Source organism: Equus asinus, chromosome 15 (assembly GCF_041296235.1).
Source record: "Equus asinus isolate D_3611 breed Donkey chromosome 15, EquAss-T2T_v2, whole genome shotgun sequence".
NCBI lineage: Eukaryota > Metazoa > Chordata > Mammalia > Perissodactyla > Equidae > Equus > Equus asinus.
The window spans coordinates 35654624-35667081 of NC_091804.1; positions in this window are offsets into that span (position 1 = coordinate 35654624).

The following is a 12458-nucleotide window of genomic DNA, read 5'->3' on the forward strand; positions in this document are numbered from 1 at the left end:
GAACAAGTTACTGAACCTCTCTGTGCCTGTCTTCCCCCTCTAAGGGGTTGTTGAGAGGTTAAATGAATGAACATGCTGAGCCCTTAGAACAGAGAGCCTGGCATGTAAATAGTGCAATTTAAACATTCGCTAGGTTTCTTATTGACTAAATTATACTGTCCTCTCCTGGAGAATGAGTGATTCAGACCTAGAAACATTAATCCTGGAAGGCATTTGGGAGGGAATCTGATCCAACCTCCTTACTTCACAGGTAATTTGGGGCCTAAGAAAGGGAAGTATCTTGCCCAATGTCACCCAGCTAACAAACATGACCATTATTAGACCAAACCCAGGCAACATCATGTTCGTTCATTCATTCATTCTCTCGTGTATTAAGTACCTGTTTTGTGATAGTTATTAGGGAGACAGTAATGACCAAAACAGTAGCCGCCAGATCTGTCTGATCACTCACACCCATATTGATAAAAAGTTTGAATGTGCAACTCTCGTATCTGTCATTATAATTATATGCACACTTTTGTACTATTATGTAGATTACAAGTATTCAATAATATATATTTTAATAAAGGATAGGCTAGAAACAAATAAGCCAGCCCTGGTGATCTAATGGTTAAGAGTGGGTTCTCTCACTGCCACGGCCCAGGTTCAATTCCCGGTCAGGGAACCATACCATCCGTCTGTCGGTTGTCATACTGTGGTGGCTGCATGTTGCTGTGATGCTGAAAGCTAGGCCACCAGTATTTCAAATACCAGCAGGATCACCCATGGTGTCAGGTTTCAGTGGAGCTTTCAGACTGAGACAGACTAGGAAGAAGGACCTGGCCTCTCCAGTCTGAAAAAATTGGCCATAAAAGCCCTCTGAACAGCAGCAGAGCATTGTCTGACAGCGCCGGAAGATGAGAGGATGCTGCAAAAAGATAGGACAGGGTTCTGCTCTGCTGTATAGGGGTTGGTCTCTAGGAGCTGGAATCAGCTTGATTGTACTAACAACGAGTTAGCAAATAAGCAGAAGCTTCTAGATATTTTCTTCTTGTACCCCACTGCCCCACTTAGGATCCCTGTGGACCAGGACAGTCTTTACCCTCAAAGAATTCCCCGCCCAGTGTGGCAGCCAGAAGCACAGAGTTCCAGCAGCACACATACTGTGGGAGCTGAGATGGAGACCCTGGCTCTCCCCTAAGGAGATCAGGCTGGCTTGCCAAAAGAGGCAACGTTTGAGCTGAATTTTGAAGGGTGAGTTGGATACTTCAAAGGGAGAATTAGGCAGAAAGGAAAGAGAAAACATGAGCTTTGGGCCATGCCAAAGAGATGGAGATGAGAAAAAAGATTGTCCTTCCATCCATTTCCCACAGTGGAGTCTGTTATGGGTTTCCAAGTAGCTGTCGAGCATCATGAGCGGATCCCAACTTGTTCCTCAAAGTCCACCCAACCCTGAATCCGCATGAACCTGGGAGTCCCCTGGGTGGAGAGGAGAGAAAGAGGAGCTACCCAGGAGAGATGGGGACCCCCCTCATTTGCCTGAGAGCCCCAGCCCTTCTCCTTCCAGAGCTCGAGTTTCCTGCTCCCTTCTGCTAGTCACAGCTCCTGGGGAGTGAGCCAGCTGCCTTATCATCTCTAAGAAACGGACCCATCAGAGGTGAGTGACAGTGTCGTGTAGATGTTGGGATGGAGGAGGGATTTGGTGTTGGAAGAAAAATTGGGGAAGGCTTCTGAATCATTAAATCCTAGAATTTCACAGAAGGCAGCTTGTCAACCAGGCTCAACTTTGTACCTCCTCCTACGGGGAGCTCACTATCTCTTGGGCAGCAGGTACCAGCTGGCAGCTCCCATCATGCAAATACTCTTTTTCCCATTGAAGCAGTAAGTGTCCTCCTCACCTTTGCCTTGCCTTTCTACACTGGTCTGGACTCTACTCTCAGGAAACCCACTGATCAAGTCTGCTGTCTTTGTCCTAAGACAGTTCCACAGAGATTGGGAGATGGCACTCAAGGAAGTGCCCCCTCCCACAAAGTGTCTTTTAGGTTCTTGTGCAACATTTTGCTAAGTCCCCTCCAGCAGCTTTCAGATTCTCAGGATTTGAAGTGAAAGGAATCCCTTTTTTTCAGCTCCCTACGATTTATGCAGCGACTGCTAGGATGCCTCTTCTCTGCTTTGGAAGAGCGAGGTAAGTGTAAGAACAGGAGGACGGTCAGTAGGGTAAGAGCTCCCAGTCACCCTCCTGACTTGTGTCCCCTGGCTGGACAAGAGAGTGGCAATGAGATAATGTGGAAATATGAACAACGGAAAGAGGATGGCTGCGGGGAGGGATTAGGTAGTAGGCAGAGGTCCAAGGCTCCTGGAGGTATTTCCCAGGATGCATCACTCTTCAAGTTCATTATTAGACCTTCCCAGCTGCAAGGCACTGTGGGAATGACTTGTTGAGAAGCTCGTGGATCCCCGACAAAGGGAGGTCCCAGCACTCCCAAGGGGAGCCCCTTTGACAATGCTTCCACCCCCTTGCCTCTGGGAAGATGTGAGCTGGAGGAACCTTTGGAGAGCAGAGTCCAACTGCGTCACTACAGATGAGGAAATCAAGGCACAGAGTGCTCAAACAGCAGGGATCGTTAAACAAATGAGAACATCGATAGAGCTGGTTCTGTCATTCACTACTTCGTAGTCTTGGGCAAATTTCTCAATCTCTATGAGTTTCACTTTCCTTATTGACCATATAAGGAGAATGATATTACCTGTCCATGTCTCCAGTCACAGACCTCTGTAAACACTCCTGTTCCCAGTTGGACGAGTTGGGTTTATTCCTCACTGCAGCGAGGGAGAAGGCACACCTTGGGACCATTTGGCATCTCATTAAGAGAATGTTAGGAAGGACTTACAGGATTTGGGAGAGGGTTGAAAGAAGCTGGCTTTGCTCTGGGTTGGATGCTGTCAGGAGGTGGCGCAGTTCTATGATTGGACATCTTAATCTAGACTCTATGAAGGGAAGACTAGATAGGGGTTACAGCTGTAGTTGGTAAAGAAGCAGCAGCCTCTCCTAGCAGCCAGGACAGGGGAGGGCTTGGTCGTTTCTGTGGCTTGCATGAGGCTCACGTTTTGTCTGTGTTCAGACGTGATTACAGAGGGTTGTGTTTTTGTCTTTATCCCTCCTGGGCACAGAACGACTGTGTCTGATGTTGCTGTTCCATGAAATTGTTTATGTCGGGAGGAAGAACATCACAGGCCAACTGTGAGTGTCCAGTCAGCTCTCGGAAGCAGGGCCTGCTTTTCTCTTTCTCATATCAACTCATAGATTTATGGTGAGCATTAAAATGATACAATATTTGTAAAATGCTTTGTACAAGTGCCTGGCAGAGTAACCCCTCAAGGAATGGTAGCTCTGATAACAGTAATAGTAATACTATTCATAAATAATAGTAAACTTATTTATTTATTATTAGTAATTATTAACAACAGTGTAATGGAAAAGGACTTGGTACTAATAAGAAGAGTTTGGCTTCAGCAGCTCTGGACGTTCCTATGCGATCTTGGGCAAGTCGCTTCACCTCTCTGAGCCAGTTTCCTTCTTTGTAAAACAGGGCGATGGTATCTGCCTTAAGAAATTCACAGGTTTGGGTATTTTTGAGCACTTTGTTGATTATGGCGCTGAAGTGCTTTGAACACCGTAGACCAAAGCAACTTGTCTAAAGCACATAGATTTTTCGTTTCCTTGGTTCCTGACTGCTTTTTTAGTGTGAGGGTTACTGCATTAAAGAAAGGAATGAATTTCTTTTTTTTGTAATGTCACCTCCCAGAAGTTCACCCCTGGGAAGTCCCCTGTGTCGAAGGAGTGCCACAGTCTCTCTTCCAGACGGGTCCCAGTGTTCCTCAGGGCTGATGTAAGCCCTCTTGCTTCAGTGATGAGCCTCACCCAGGTCCAGTCCCCACCCTTTGTTTGACCCTCTGGTCTCTCAAAACTGTGGGCAGGAGGTGGGGTCTACTGCTGGTTCTCTTTAGACCAAAGATCCTCTTAGGAACCAGTCTTTAAGGAAGACACTGCCTGCCCCCTGGTGGCCCCAGGAAGAAGTATGACCTCCATCTGAACTAGCACACAGCTCCTATTTCATGTGAAAATTAACTCTTTGGGTACCTGCTTTGTAAAAGACGTGTGTGTGTGTGTGTGTGTGTGTGTGTGTGTGTGGAAAGTGAGTTTATAATTCACAAATTAACATGAGTATTTAATATAAAATACTTACTGGGCATCTGTAGTACACAGGACAGACACAATCTTTGCTCTCTTAGAGTTTACTTTCTAGCAGAAAATTCGTTAGATATTAAACAAGTGACTAATAATGAATATGGCGACTGTTGGTGAAGGGGGAGTGCGGGTGTGATGGGAGAGTTAGCAGGGGCCTGGCTTAGTGTGGAGGCGGTGGCTGTGGTGGATGGGAAGGACACCCTGAGGAAGTGAACTTTTAGCTGAGATCTGAGGAAGGAGCAAGAGTTACTGAGAGGAAAGTCGGGGAAGAGCGTTCTAAGTAGGTGGAAAAGCAAAAGATGGTTTAGGGAAAAGAAGAGAGTCTGTGAGAATGAGTTGGAAGAGGGGACTAGATGGTACTGGGTGAAGTTGGGCGCAGACCTGAGCAGCCTTGGGAGACAAGCTAAGAGTTTTCGGCTTTTTCTGAAGGGCAAAAGAAGGACCTGGACATCTTGGGAGAATGTAGGGGAGGGATAGAGAGGAGGGGCAGGGCCTGCAACAGCGGAGGTCATGAGAATTGTGTAGATGGGAGAAGAGAGTGTCCTGGATTAGCAGAGAGCAGTGGCGTGATAGTGAGGAGGTCCAATCAACAGGCTTTCCTAAGAGATTGCTCAGGGGTATGAGGAAGAGGAAGAACCAGCCTCCTGGAGGGTGGAGGAGAAGCAAGTCTTTGGGGAAAGGACAAGTTCTGTTTCGTAAATGTTGAGTCCATGGTGCCTGTAGCACATTTAGACAAAGATGTTGAGTAGATTGATTCCTCCATTTACTCGTTCAGCAAACGTTTATTAGGGAGAGTTAATGTGGTGACTGAAAGCTCAAAACAGACTCTATGGCTCCAGACTCTGGCTCTGCCAATTTGATCTCCAGGTGAGCAAATCACTTTACTTCTCTGTTGTTGTCTGACTCGTCTGCCAAATGGGAGTGATGATAACTTCTTTGGTTGTGAGTGAGGCCAAGGGGGCTCATCCGGGTAAAGACTTTAGAATACTGCCTGCACTCCAGAAGGATCAACAACCTTGCCATCACTGATGCCTATCGTGTGCGTGCCAGGCACTGTTCGAAGCTCTGGGTCACAGCAGTGAACAGCACACGAGCTCCTCACTCTCCTGGAAGTGGCATTCTAGCTGGAGGGAATGCACCAGTGAACACTAATGAGCAGGAGCAGTTTCAGATAGTCTCAACTGCTGTGAAGAAAATCAGGTGGAGTACAGAGCGAAGAGGGGCTAGTTCAGGCCGGGCGGTTCTGTGGAGCCTTCCACACTCATTCCTGGAGGACTGGCCATCCCTGCAGGACCTGTGTTGCGCTGCCTGAATTTAGGATGCCCGTTCAGCCTTAGTTTTCTTCTCTCTAAAGTGGGCATAAAATCTGCCCTGCTCACCTCTCAGGAATGCACAGAAGATGAGATTGGATAAAACCCAAGATGAGAGTAGATAAAACCTGGGGAAGGGATGTAGGGAGGGATGGGGGGTTTCCTTCTTTCTTTCCTTCTTTCTTTCAAATACTTTACATCATGGATTTTTTTTTTTCTATCTGTATGACTCTGTCTTTTGGTATTTGCTCTTTATCTCATTATCGGATTTCATCTGGAATCACTTGTCAGTTTCCTAGAATTTCCTGTTTGATTGTTGCTTAATTTACTATTAAAGTACAAAGTATTTGTTATTGATCCCCATCCTGAGGTCACAGAGACAGCCTCATGCTAAAATATTTCTCACATATATATTTAATCAGTATTTTTAGGAGAGTATTTGTTGGCACACACAAAATCAAGCTTGCTTTCTTAGCAAGGAAGAAAGGGGAATGGCTTTTGAGTCGGTAACTGGGACTGTCTTTACTGTCTCTCTCCCTGTGGAGACCAGGCAGAGAAACCACAGCACCCAACTCTACAAAGCAAGGACGGCGTAGTTTTAGGCCTCGTGAACCGGTGGGGAGTGCGTGCACAAAGTGTCTTTGGGGTACAACGTGAGGCTGTCTGAACATGAAGGTAGATGACATCACGGGAGCCCAGTGGGATGAAGCAGGGCCAGGTAGGTAGAGCCCAGGGCACCTACAGGGCATTTTGACAACAGCTATTGATTAAATATTGGCACTGTCTTGATTGCTTTGCCACAAAATGATCTCTTAATTCCTATTGACCTTATGAGGCTACAAGTATTATCTTCATGTAATAAATGAAGAAACTGAGGCTCAGAAAGGTTAAATAACTTGTCCAGGGTCACAAAGCTAGGAAGTAGTAGAGTTAGGATTCAAACCAGATCTTTCTGACTCCAAATCTCAGGCTCTTAACTAGTCTTTTCTTCCTTCCTTTTTTTTTTTTTTTAAATTGAGGTAACGTGGGTTTATACTGTATACTGTTATATAAATTACAGGTGTACGCCATTATAGTTCGATTCCTGTGTAGATTACATCATGCTCACCACCCAAAGACTAATCACAATCCGTCACCACACGCATGCCTAATCACCCCTTCTGCTCTCCTCCCTCCCCCCTTCCCCTCTGGTGACCCCCAATCCAATCTCTGTCTCTGTGTGTTTGTTGTTGTTTTTATCTTCTACTTATGAGTGAGATCAGTCTATATTTGACTTTCTCCCTCTGACTTATTTCTCTTAACATAATACCCTCAAGGTCCATCCATGCTGTTGCACATGGCAAGATTTCCTCTTTTTTTAGCTGAGTAGTGTTCCATTGTTCCACTGTGTATATATACCACATTGGCTTCATCCATTCATCCCTCGATGGGCAACTAGGTTGCTTCCAAGTCTTGGCTATTGTGAATAATGCTGCAGTGAACATAGGGGTGCACATATCTTTACACATTCGTGTTTTCACTTTGGGTAAATACCCAGCAGTGGAATACCTGGATTGTATGGTAGTTCTATTCTGAATTTTTTGAGGAATCTCTGTACTGCTTTTTGTAGTGGCTGCATCAGTTTGCTCTCCCACCAGCAGTGTATGAGAATTCCCTTTTCTCCACATCCTCTCCAACACTTGTTATTTCTTGTCTTGTTAATTATAGCCATTCTGACAGGCGTGATGTGATATCTCATTACAGTTTTGATTTGCATTTCCCTAATAGTTAGTGATGTTGAACATCTTTTCATGTGCCTGTTGGCCATCTGTATATCTCCTTTGGAAAAATGTCTGTTTAGATCTTTTGCCCTTTTTTTTTTTTTGGTGAGGAAGACTGGCCCTGAGCTAACATCTGTTGCCAATCTTCCTCTTTGTTTTGTATGTGGGATGCCATCTCAGCATGGCTTGATGAGTGATGCATAGGTCCACACCAGGATCCGAACCTGTGAACCCCAGGGTGCCGAAGCAGAGCGTGTGGACTTAACCACTACGCCCGCCACCAGCCAGCCCCTCTTTTATTCTTTTTTAAAAATTTTAATTAAAAAATTTTTTTGAGTTCTATTAGTTTACATCATGGTGAAATTTTACTTGTACATTATTTCTTGTCTGTTACCTCATAAGTGCTCCCCTTCATGCCCTGTGCCCACCCCTCCCCCTTCTCCTGGTAACCACTGAACTTTTCTCTTTGTCCATGTGTTTGTTTATATTCCACATATGAGTGAAATCATATGGTGTTTATCTTTCTCAGTCTGTCTTATTTCACTTAACATAATACCCTCTAGGTCCATCCATGTTGTTGCAAATGGGATGATTTTCTCTTCTTTTTTTCAGCTGAATAGCATTCCAGTGGGTGTATATATATATGCCACATATATATATATATATATATATATACCACATCTTCTTTATCCAATCATCGGTCAGTGGGCACTTGGGTTGCTTCCATGTCTTGGTTATTGTGAATAGTGCTGCAATGAACATAGGGGTACATAGGTCACTTTGGATTGTTGATTTCAAGTTGTTTGAATAGAAACCCAGTAGTGCAATAACTGGGTCATATGATATTTCTATTTTCAGTTTTTTGAGGGATCTCCATACTGTTTTCCATAGTGGCTGCACCAGTTTGCATTTCCACCAGCAGTGTATGAGGGTTCCCTTCTCTCCATGCTCTTCCCAACTTTCGTTATTTTTAGTCTTAGTGAGTATAGCTATTTTAACAGGTGTAAGATGGTATCTTAATGCAGTTTTGATTTGCATTTCCCTGATGATAGCGATGTTGAACATCTTTTTGTGTGCCTACTGGCCATCTGTATATCTTCTTTGGAGAAAGGTCTGCTCATCTCCTCTGCCCGTTTTCTGATCAGGCTGTTTGTTTTTTTGTTGTTCAGTTGTGTGAGTTCTTGATATATTGTGGAGGTGAACTCCTTGTTGGATATATGATTTGCAAATATTTTCTCCCAATTTGTGGGCTGTCTTTTTGTCTTGATCCTAGTTTCCTTTGCCTTGCAGAAGCTCTTTAGTCTGATGAAATCCCACTTGTTTACCTTTTCTTTTGTTTCCCTTGTCTGAGAAGACATGGTATTTGAAAAGATCCTTTTAAGTTCGACGTCAAAGAGTGTACTACCTATATTTTCTTCCAGAAGTTTTACGGTTTCAGGTCTTACCTTCAAGTCTTTGATACATTTTGAGTTTATTTTTGTGTATGGTGTGAGATGATGGTCTGCTTTCATTCTGGACAAGTGGTTGTCCAGATTTCCCAAAACCATTCATTGAAGAGACTATCTTTTTCTCCATTGTATGTCCTTAGGTCAGGAAAGGCTCCAAGGAAGGAGATCTAGCTCAGGACAGAGTCAGCAAGGCCTTAACGGAAGGCGCACAGGCAGAGGCAGGGAAGCTGGGAAGTCTAAGGCTGATGGACTTTGCCTCTTTCTTCCTATGCGCAGCACTCCTTCCCAGGGCAGGGGCTCCACCCCTCACCCAGTTCTCAATGCATTAACAACCATCCTTGTCCCCGTGCAGATAGAGAAGGCTGAGGCCAGGCCATCTCCCCAGGTCCTGGTTACTGGGGGTAGGGAGGGGCCAGGTTCTGGGTGTCCTGCTTGCCCCGCTCCCCCACCGCCCCCCGAGCCTTAGAAGAGCACCTGGCAGGTGGATCCCAGGGGCAGCTGTTGCCAAGCCGGTCTGACCTTCAAGCCAGCTCTCTCTCTCCAAGCCTTGTTTAGAGACGATGGGCCACTGCCGTGTCCTGGAAGTGTCCTGCTAGGTCTGCGGTGACTGAGTGTTGGTGCTTCTGTCCGGCAAATGGAATAGCGTTGGTTACAAGGAACTGTGCCGGGTGCTGAGGGAAGATACCAGGAGACTAGTTCTTCTGCCGGCAGCTCCACTCCCGCAAGTCCCCTTCGTCTGCTCACTCGGTGTTCTTTTCCCCGGGGAGCCCTCAGAGGCCAGAAGTTCCCTTTTTCCCTTGAGCGCTATCCCCAGAGCAGCTCCACCAGACAGCCCCAGCCGTGTGGAGAGAGCTCAGGTCACAGTGCTCTGGGGGCCTGACCGACCTGGCCTTCAGTGCCTCTGACCCTTCTCCCCAGAGGCCGCTGCTTTGTGCTGACCTTCTTGGAGAAGGCCATGGCCAGGCCTACCCTGGGAGAACCACCAAATGAGCATAAATGGAAATGCCCAGACGCTGCGCAGGGGTAAGGGAAGATTGTCCCAGTGCTGGCACAGCAAGAATTCCACGGCTCAGAACCCAGATGTTTGCGTGACCCGACTTGTTCAGCAGCAAAATTGCTATGTGATATTCATAGATTCATTCATTCATTCATTCATTCAGCAATTACTGGAACTCAAACTACATACCAGACACCGTTCCAGACCCTGCAGCTACAAAAGACAAATATCCTGGCCCCATGGAGTTTAATAACTAATAAACAAGAAAACTAAGACATGCAGTATGTTAGATGGTGGTAAGAGCTACAGAGGAAAACGAAGTGGGAAAGGAGCGAGCTTGTAGCTGGGGTAGCAATTTAAAATAGGGGTGGCCAGGAAGACCTGACCGAAAACTCGATGGTGGAAGTGGTAAAAAGGAGTTGGACTCTGGATTGTCTTTGAGGGTAGAGCACACAGATTTGCTGACGGGTGTGAGAGAGAAGAATCAAGGATGACTCCAAGATTTTTGGCCTGGGCAACTGGAAGGATGAGAGGCGCCATTAACAGGGATAAGCCAACCACAGATGTGCATATTTGGGGTGGGGGTGGAGAATATCGGAAGCTCGGTTTTGGAGATATTAAATTTGAGATGCCTTCAGACATCAAGTGGAGATGGCGAGTAGGCAGTTGGGTAAGTGAGTCTGAAATTCAGGGAGGAGGTCTAGAGTAGAGATATGTGGGTGTTGTCAGCGCACAGATTACCTATGACATGGTAATGGAGGCTGTTTCTAGGTACTCACTTGCCTGGGGGTATACAAGGGACAGCCAGGCCACAACTCCACGCTGTTCTGCCTTGGCAGGCATCCAGCTCCACCAAGGCTGCCAAGAACACCCAGCTTCAGATACCTCCCCACCCGCCCCGAGTCCTTATCTCACTTACACCCTGCTTATTCACTGCTTTGGAAGTAAACTCAAGTGAACGCATCTTGACCAAGTTGCTTTTGCCCATGGTCTAGACTAGCTCACCACCTCCCTTCCGATGCACATAGAGATACACACATCACTTGTATGTTCGCAGAGGCAACACGAAAAGCCCCATCTCTGCTGGCTGTACAAACCTCAGCAGTACACTGTGTTAAAGACTGTTGCATCCCTATTTGTGGGTTTCTAGAGTGCCCCTCGCCCTCCCCCTTCCTACCCCACACCCCAGATCCCAAGCCAGAACAGCCCATACCCGTTCACACATTTACATCTGCTGAGTGAGAACCTACACGTCCTGAGCTGGGTCAGGTCCAGACGGGAGACAGCCCCTGTGCCTCCAGGAAGCTCAGAGTCCAGTGGAAGTTAAAGGACAGTAACAGCCAGGGTGCTAAGGAGCATGTAAAGGTAAATCCAGGCAGCTGTGGGAGCAGATGGAGGGGCATCTACAGCAGCCTGCTATCACGGGAGATTTCCTAGAGGAAACATCTCATCTGGCTTTGTAAGTAAGAATAACCAGGCAGTTGATACGTGTGGAGCGTGTGTGGTTGGCGGAACAGGGCATCCTAAGCCAAACCAATGGATGTACAAACTGGGAGAGGCACAGGGGGGGCCATCAACCTGGACAGCTGATGCCAAGCGAGCCAGAGGAAGAGACAGAAGATGGGCAGGGGGAGGCATCTACCTAAGGACGAGTTTAACAGGAACCCAGGGTTATATAACCAGAAGGGGAGGTGGGCAGGGGCAGGCTTCAATCCAATGAGCCTGGCTCCAAAGCCTGTGGGTGGCCTAAGGATCACCCACAACGTGAGCTCCTGAGGACCCTGATAAACATTCAAAGGCTGGGCTACACCCAGACCAACTGAATTCATAGGCTCTGGACCCCAGGAATCTGTAGTATTTTCACAAGAGCCCCAAATGATCTGATGCACAGACTGGTCAGAACACCACTCCCCGCTCTTCTGTCTCTCCAGCTTTACCCTTGGTGACAGGGCCCCTGAAAGGCGGGACATGCTTCACATTCATGGTCATGGATTATGCCTACATAAACACTTCTAAACCCAGGGAGTTCTGGGAATTACAGTCAGACGAGGATGGGGGTGGGGGAGGGGGAAGCAGGAGATGAGGAGAAGGAATCTCTGGCAGGAGTGGGAGGAGGTAGGGGAGTTTGTTTGGGGTGTTTTGCAGGCAGAGGATGTAGGAGGTCCTATTCAGGCACCCAGCAAACAAGCCCTAGTCCCCAGCTCTTCCCAGCCCTTCAAGGACAGCAGGCAAAGAACCCAGGAAGCAGCCACTTTTTATTCCACAACAGTAAATTCCAGCTACTACACAGTGATACGAATTCTTCAGCACACCCTGTTACCTAGGCCCGCGCTGTCCAACAGAACCTTCTGCAGTGACGGAAACCATTGTCCGCACTGTCCAACACAGTAGTCCCGAATCACTTTTCATTACTGAGCACTTTCAATGTGGCTAGTTCAGCTGAGGAAATGGACTTTTAACTTAAATTAATTTAAATTCAAATGCCACATTTGGCTCGTGGCTACTGCACAGACAGCGCAGCTCTAGGCCCTGTCCTAGTCCAGGGGCAGTTTGGTTCAAAAGCCGACTCTGGGGACAGCAAGTGGCGGAAAGAGCCCTTGGGGTCGCCACTATCCCTTCCCAGAGAGAAACAGTCACCCCACTGTGAAGACAGCGAGTTTCAGAGCGGGGGGATGCCACGGGCGCGCCGGATGAGGTTAGCCAGCCGCTTGGCCA